General features: G+C 34.2%; 1 protein-coding gene across 1 annotated transcript in view; it reads right to left on the minus strand.

The window, feature by feature from the left end:
* DHRS9 (dehydrogenase/reductase 9) overlaps nucleotides 1-7,747 on the minus strand; it is a 32,940-nt gene extending 25,193 nt beyond the window's left edge. The window contains exon 1 of the mRNA XM_003763926.4: nucleotides 7,570-7,747. The gene's annotated coding sequence lies outside the window, so the exon portion shown is untranslated. The remainder of the gene's footprint in view (nucleotides 1-7,569) is intronic.
* Between the last annotated feature and the right edge of the window lie 251 nt (nucleotides 7,748-7,998).

Below are 7,998 nucleotides of genomic sequence, written 5' to 3' on the forward strand. Positions count from 1 at the left end.
GCTCTTATATGTTAAATTTTCTGTTAAGTTCAAGTTTGGTTGATAAAAAGTTCTGAAAACCTACAAGTTCATCAAATGTTCATTTTTTTTCTCATTCCAAATTATGGATAATTTTGCTGGATATGATATTTTTGGTCACTGGCCTAGTTCTTTTTCTTGTCTGTAGATATAATTCCAGGACCTGCAGTCTTTTATCATAGCTGCTGCTAAGTTTTGAATAATTCTAAATAGTTCCAGTGTGTTTGATTTTTTTCTTGTTTCTTGTGAAATTTTCTCTTTGATTTGGGAGTTTCAAAATTTAGCAATAATATTACTATTTGTTTTCCAGAAAGGATATCTTTGAGGTGGTGATCTGCGGATTTTTTTACTTCCATTTTCCCCTCCTTTTCTATCATTCCAGGCCTTTTTTTTTTTTTTTTTTTTTTTTTTTGGATTATTTCCTGCATTATTATGTCAAGGTTCTCTTTTTCGGTTATAACTTTCTGTCAGTCCAATTCTTATATTTTCTCTTCTTGATCTTTTCTCCAGATCTGTCATTTTTCTTATGTTTCACATTCTGTTCGGTTTTCTCATTCTTTATAATGTTTTGTTATGTTATTTCTTTCTCTCTCTCATAGCTTCACTGGCATCCCCTTGCCCAATTCTAATTTTCAAAGAGTTATTCTCATCTTTGAAACTCTGTACCTCTTTTTCTAATTGGTTAATTTTTTTTCCCCATAATCTTCTTGTTTTCCCTGTATGGTTTTTTTTTTTTTTTAATTTTTAATTTTTATTTTTTCTTCAGTGTCTCTCATTTGATTTTGGAATTCTTTTTTGAGTTTTTCTATAAATTCTCTCTGGGCAGGGAGCCATTTCACATTACTCTTTGGAGTAGAAGTTTTTTTTTTTTTTTCCTAAAGTATCCTCCTCTGAAGGTGAACTCCAGTCTTCCCTGTTACTATAATATGTTTCAATATTTCAAAAATTAATTAATTTTTTTAAATTAAGAGATATTAGTGTAAACACTTCTAATTGTGGGATAGGGGATGGTATGTCAAACTTCCCTTCATTCTCCCCTCTGATCAAGAACTCGAAACCTCCTGCAAGTGCCCACAGCCAGCATGGTCTCTGCCTTGCTACTTCTGCACTCACCAGTTGCTCGTTCCTTTTCCCTTACGACCATGCCTCAGCAGTACAGCTGGGTCTGGAATTCCCAATCAACCCAGGTTCACTTTGTCTTCCTGGACTCAAACTCCACTTAACAAACAGTGCCGGAGGTGAAAGTCTTTGTGGTTTCGGCTGAGGCTTCATCCACCGCCAAGTAGCTGGAGAGGTCCCTACTACACTGGGAGTGTTTGCACTTAACTATTAATTCCAGGCTGGGATCTTTCTTCAGATCTTCTCCAGTTGTGTAAGGGAGACACAGTCAATAGAGCACCAGCCCTGAAGTCAGGAGTACCTGAGTTCAAATCTGGCCTCAGACACATAATGCTTCCTAGCTGTGTGGCCCTGGGCAAGTCACTTAACCCCAAATGCCTCAGCAAAAAAAAAAAAAAAAAAAAAAAAAAAAAAATTAAAGAAGGAAGATTATAATATAACATGGAAAATCGGGGTTCTTACAACTATAGATAAAGGGTAAATAACCAGACATGGGACAGGAGAGGTTTTAAAGAGTAAAATAATTTTGACTATCTGAAATTATAAAGCTTTTTGCAAATATAAAAATGGAGTTAAAATAAGAGGAAATTATGTGACAGGAACATATTTTTGCCTTAAACTTATGTTTATGATTGAAAAACATTCCTTAATATATAGAGAGGATAAGAATACAGAATTTTTGAAAAAGAATAAATACAAGCTATCAATAACTATCTAAAAAATTTCAAAATCATAATCAGAAATGCTAATTAACACAATTCAGACACCATGAAAAATCTGTCAAATTGGAAAGACATGGAAAGGTGGTGGGAAAAATTCAATGGTTGAGGAGCCATAGGAAATCAGAATAATTCTGTTGGTGGAACTATGAATTGATTTGACTATTCTGGGAAACAATTTGGAATTGTGTAAGAAAATCCAAGAACTTATTTATACTCTTTGACCTAGTTATCTAGGGTCAATAAAAGCAAGAAATGGGTGTGTGAATTAAAAAAGACACACAAACAATACTATTTACTATGAGAAAAAAATGAGCCAAACACTGAACAGTTGCAGAATGGCTAGATAAATTTTTGCATACAGGTGTATTGGAATATTATTATTCTGAAAGGAATAAAGATCAGGAATTCAGAAAAAGGTGGAAATAATTCTATGAAGACATGCCAAATGAAAAAAAATGGCACTAAAAAAACCCAACCACACACACAATGATTATGATAATATAAAATGAAGACAGCGCTGAAACTCAGAATTCAGATTATGTCAAGTGAAGTATAATACAGAACTCAGGTCAAATATGTAATAAATAATAATGATGCTAGTCAAATGTATTATCTTTCTGCTAAATGGTAAAGTTCAAACTAATTAGTCAATGAAAAAACATTTATTTGGTTTTTCCATTTATTAAGTACCTACACTAGCACAGTGTCAGTTACTGTGCTAACCACTGGAGATAAAAAGAAAAGCAAAAAATCCCTGACCTCAAGGAATTCAGAGTTTAATGGAGGACACAACATATAAATACTGTATACAAGCAATCCATATACAATTAGAAAAATAAATAAGAAGGAAGGCACTCGATTCCAAGAGGTTTAGGGAAGTCTTCTTCTAGAAGATGGAATTTTAACTAAGAATTGAACGAAGCCAGGAGATAGGGTATCTATTTACTGATGAGGCTCTTATTTTTCTAGTATAATTAATACTACTGATTTCCAATCATTAAGTTCTGGGTAAAACCAGAGAAAAATAATTAACCTAATCCTAACCCTCCTAATCAACTCTGTTTTAGCAACAATCGTAGTTCTCATCACTTTCTGACTACCACAACTGTATCTATACCTAGAAAAATCTAGCCCTTACGAATGTGGGTTTGACAAAATGTGGGGTTGATAAAAAAAGATGATTGAAGTTATGAGTACTCTGCCCAAAGGAATGTAAATTTGGGGTTTGTTTGCATGTTTGTTTGTTTTTTTATCACTGAAATCTCCCAAGATATCTTGGGGTTTACCCACTAGATTTCTTTCTTAATAACCATGTCTTAAACCCAAATCATTATGACTCTCTTTGATTGACCAACTATAGATCCCAGGATTGTTTGAGTCCTAAATGGAGCGAAGTGAATATAAATAGCGATTGCTTCTGCCTTGGCAAGAAACTCTTGAAGGTCTTCCCCTCCCAGATTAGATTTTTCTTTTAACTAAGTAAAAGAGGCTTTTCTTTGTCTCAATTCTTACCTAGTCTTAATCACCAAATGGAAATTGCTTCAGTCAAAAGGACCTTAGCTTAAAAAAACCAAGATCTCCCACTAAATCCAGGGCCATTTCTACGTCTTCCTGATTTATATCTTGCCACTGGATCCAGATGACTCTGGAGGAGAAAGTAAGGTTGGTGACCTTGCATAGCCCTCCTCACTTAAATTCAATTCACTTGCTGGTCACAGCATTATCTCCTTGATGTCATGGTGATGAGGTACAAGAAGGTATCTTTGAGCCAAGGGACAAAAGCTTTATTATGTCACCATAAGACAGGCTAGGTTCCTTAGCAGAATTCACAATTTACAAGAGGAATTAGGACCTAGGAATCCTGGGAAAGGACTCTTAAACAAGATATGCTGACTATGCTAGCTGCTTGCCTCAGAAAGTCAAATTGTGATTAAGCAATGTGTATATAAAATAATCTCAGGTAGTGAATATGTGTAGCTTGGCCTCTTGATTGTATACAGTAACTGTGGGTATCAGTTCAACATAGCTCTGTTTTTTCCAAGATAATCCTATCAATACAAAAAATTTTAAAATGGCCTACCTGGGGACAAATTAATTTTGTCAGTACCAGAAGTTCTATAAAGGCTCACTTAGGGAGAATATAATCCTGTCAGTATCCTTCCCAAAGGCCCACCTAGACATTGGTTGCTTCCAGGGATATGGTCTTTTGCTGGAATCTATTCATTTCATTTATGGTGTTCTTTGAGAACAAAGGACAAACAACAACAACACAATGAAGCTGCTCATGGGAGAAGGAGCACATGGATTGATCTCAGTATTAGCATCATAGGGTAACACTAAACCAAGGACCAGATGAAGAGAGATAATTAAGAAGCTATGCAGCACATGATACGTTGAAACAAACATACATATATATATATATATATATATATATATATAGAGAGAGAGAGAGAGAGAGAGAGAGAGAGAGAGAGAAACAGACAGACAGACAGATTTTTCTTTACTCTTATTGTGAGATATATAAATTACAAAGGACCAGGAGTTGAATCAGCAGCTAAATTGTTCAGATGAAACACAATGAGGAATATTGAACAAGAAATGATAATCACATGTGAGTATATATCAGAAAGAGTTTCTTGCTAACTAGCCCTTAAAAAACAAACATTCTTTTAAAATTCTAAAATATATAATTTGTTTACTTGTTCTCAGTTGGTTATTCCTGAATTTTGTTCTAACACCCCAAATAAGAATTCAATAAATGTTGAATAGAATTGGATGCATAACATGATCTCATTATTCTGACATTTTCTCTCAAATGACATCATCAAAATACATTTGTCTCCATTTTGTTTAGCTTCTCTGGAAAAAAATCCTGTAATGACCCAACTCAATAGATCACTAATCTCATTGATTTAGGTACTCTCTCTATCCTATTCATGGGTGAGACTTTTGTCCTTTGACAACTCTGGATTGTAGATTTTAATGAAATTGACTTCCTTTTGTAATATTACTTCCTGCATTGTTACTTTATTCATACTTACAAATTTACTATATTGACTAGAAAGTGTATGGTAATGATTTGGGGGATCACAACAAGAAAACCTTTTAACACACACCTAAATTAGCAGTGAATTACTTTTTTTCTACTTATAATAATAACCAAAAGGTCATGCAGAGCTGAGTCAATATCTTATACCCTTTAAAATCAGTATAAATCTCTTCCTTTTTCTCAAAAACATGTTTTCTGCCCTCCTTATCATCAACTGATCCTTATAAAAGGGGACTGAGGAAGACAGTGTATCTTACAAATAATCTGAAGAAAAGAGACTGAATTGCCTTAAATAAGATCCTCCTAACTGAACCCCATAAACTTTTGACAATACAAGCACTTCCTATCATGAATTAGAGTTTTGTAAAAGTGAAAGGAGCTGGTTACCAGCTTCTCCCACATTATGGAGTCCTTAAGAAGCTGACCATGTACTTCACAGACTGAACTCTTCTACTTCCCCTTTCACTGTAATTTATATTAATATTCTCTAATTATAATTTATAATATTTCATATATTTATTTGCTTTGATATGATTTCATGACTATTACTTGCATCTATCTATTCATTAAATAAATATTCATTGAGTGCCCACTAGGATAAAGGCACTATTGCTGTTCTGTTGTTACAGTCATGTCTGACTCTTTCTGACCTTTATTTGAGGTTTTCTTGGCAAAGATGATGGAATAGTTTGCCATTTCCTTCTCCAGTTCATTTTTAAAATGAGGAAACTGAAGGTAAGGAGAGGGTTAAGTGACTTGCTCAGGGTCACACATCTAGTTAAGTGTCTAAGACTTGATTTGAACTGAGGTCTTCCTAACTCTAGGGCTTGGGGCTTTCCACTATGCCATCTATATCCTATGATAGGTACAAAGATAAGGAAAAAAAAAATAGTCTCTGTCCCTAAAGATCGTATAGTCTAGTTAGGGAGGACAGGACATACATATTAATATATCCATATTAAGAGAAATGATGCAATCTTTTATAAGTACAAAGTGGAGGGAAAGATAATTTTTATCTGGGATGATCAAGGAAGATTTAAAATCATAGATGAAAAGGACCTTGGATTTCACATAATCTAAACCTCACATTTTATAGAGAATGCTCAGAGAAATTAAGTGGCTTGCCCACAGTCATGGCAAGTTTTCATGGAAATAGCTATCTTCAAGCCAATATTTGAACTTTGAAGAATTATTGAAGAAAATGGTGCTTATTTAAAAATATTTAAGCAGAATCTCTGAAGAAAAATCTTAAATATTATAAGATTATACTGTCTGATAAATCTTTGAGTATGAAGGAAAACTAATGAATATATCAAAGGCTGTACTCCAACATTAAAAGCTTTTTTCTTTCCACAAAAATGTCCTTGAACAGGAAATAGGTATGTGAATTCATGAGAATTCAGCAATATGAAGAAGCTTCCAAATTAAGGTTCTTTTAAAAATTCCCTCTTTCATTTGTTTGAAATATGTGAAAGAATGATTGATATTAATCTCCTAGACTCCAAGGTTTGTTTGACAAGTAAAGAACAATTTAAAATGCTCAAATAAAGGATTAAATATCATTTCAATATATATCTTTTCAACTAGCCAAGTTAAAGTTTTTGTATAATCCCATGATATTTTTTTTTCTAATATCTTCTCTAAACTCTTCTAAATGTTCATGAAAAAATAGAAAGCAAATTTAGTAGAGATATAAACTACCTGTTTCACAAGTCACAGGGTTCTATGGAATGGTCAAATGATTCAGAAATTGAAACCACAAGACTTTAGAAAGAAACTCACTATTCCCAGCCTTGCTTCATTTTGGTCAATGAAATGGCAAGCAATTTTCACCCTTATCAAGATGTGTGTTTTGGCATCTTCCAGCTCTGGAGAATAACTGCTGATAAAGGTAGAGTGGGTACAATAAAATGGGCAGTAAAAAGCTGAGACAAATTTATTGCTTTCATATATCTCATTTTTGAGGTCCCAGTGTCCACTAGGAGACATTTTATGAATCTTCTGTCTTCTAGAAAGCATTTTTGACCCCTAGTTCCCTTTAGTTTTCTCCCTTTCTCCTGAATATTGACCATCCTCTTGTGCCTGTTCTGACATCTGACAGTCAATTTGTGTGTTCTACCAGTAAAGTAGTACCTTTAGGAATAATAATCAAAACTTCAGGAAAAACTCCGACCTGTTACATTGTTGTTGTTCAGTTGTTTCTGTACTGTGTATGATTTCAGTGAGCCAATGACCTGGGTGTCTCACTCTATCCCAAGGCTGACTTTTTGGCTTTCATTTTCTCATCAATTATGAAATACCAAAGTGCTACCAAAGTAACTCTTGTCAAGCTTATTTATGAATACAGTATATTCTGTAACCACAAATAGAATCTTGGTTATTATGAGTACAACATCCAATATTTTGGATGAATACAGAGCTAGAGTTTTCCCTTTGCATACCACGGGAACCCTCATCTGCAACCCAATTATCCACAGACTTCACAAAGGGGCCCTTTTAGGTACAACATACTATATACCGTTTCTATGGCAACTTCTAAGATAATTTTATTTTTTCCTATAAGAAAGAAGGAGACTGAAGAAAATTTCAACGACTGTTTGTTGTTCATGTTAAACATGAAATAATAGGGGAAAAAAATCACATTCAGTTTTTAATAATTACCTGATCGCAAGATGAGCTGGCTAGCAGAAGCTATTCCTTGACTAACTGCAGGATCCTTCTGACCAGAAAAGGAAGGAAAGTGTGGACCACAAAAACCAAATGTTGCTTCTCTCTGGGATGGAGTGAAAGAGGCCAAGGCAACTCAGAGCAGGATGCCTGAGCTGCTTCTGAAGCTGCAGCTCTGCTCTTTTATTTGTGAGTCATATTGGTTGTGACACTCACTGATGACTCAGATATTTCTCTGATGAATGAAAGAAGCCAAGCAACTATGAGCCACTAACATGCCACTAAGAGAAAAATATTTTTACTACATTTATCTTTGGTCATATAAGAATTATTAGAATTCTTCCTCTTTCTCAATTTACCCACATTTGGACATTTTATCATTCATTTGGCTGAAAAAAGTAGGTAAAAACTCCTTACACACCT

This window comes from Sarcophilus harrisii, chromosome 3 (assembly GCF_902635505.1).
Source record: "Sarcophilus harrisii chromosome 3, mSarHar1.11, whole genome shotgun sequence".
NCBI classification, from domain to species: Eukaryota; Metazoa; Chordata; class Mammalia; order Dasyuromorphia; family Dasyuridae; genus Sarcophilus; species Sarcophilus harrisii.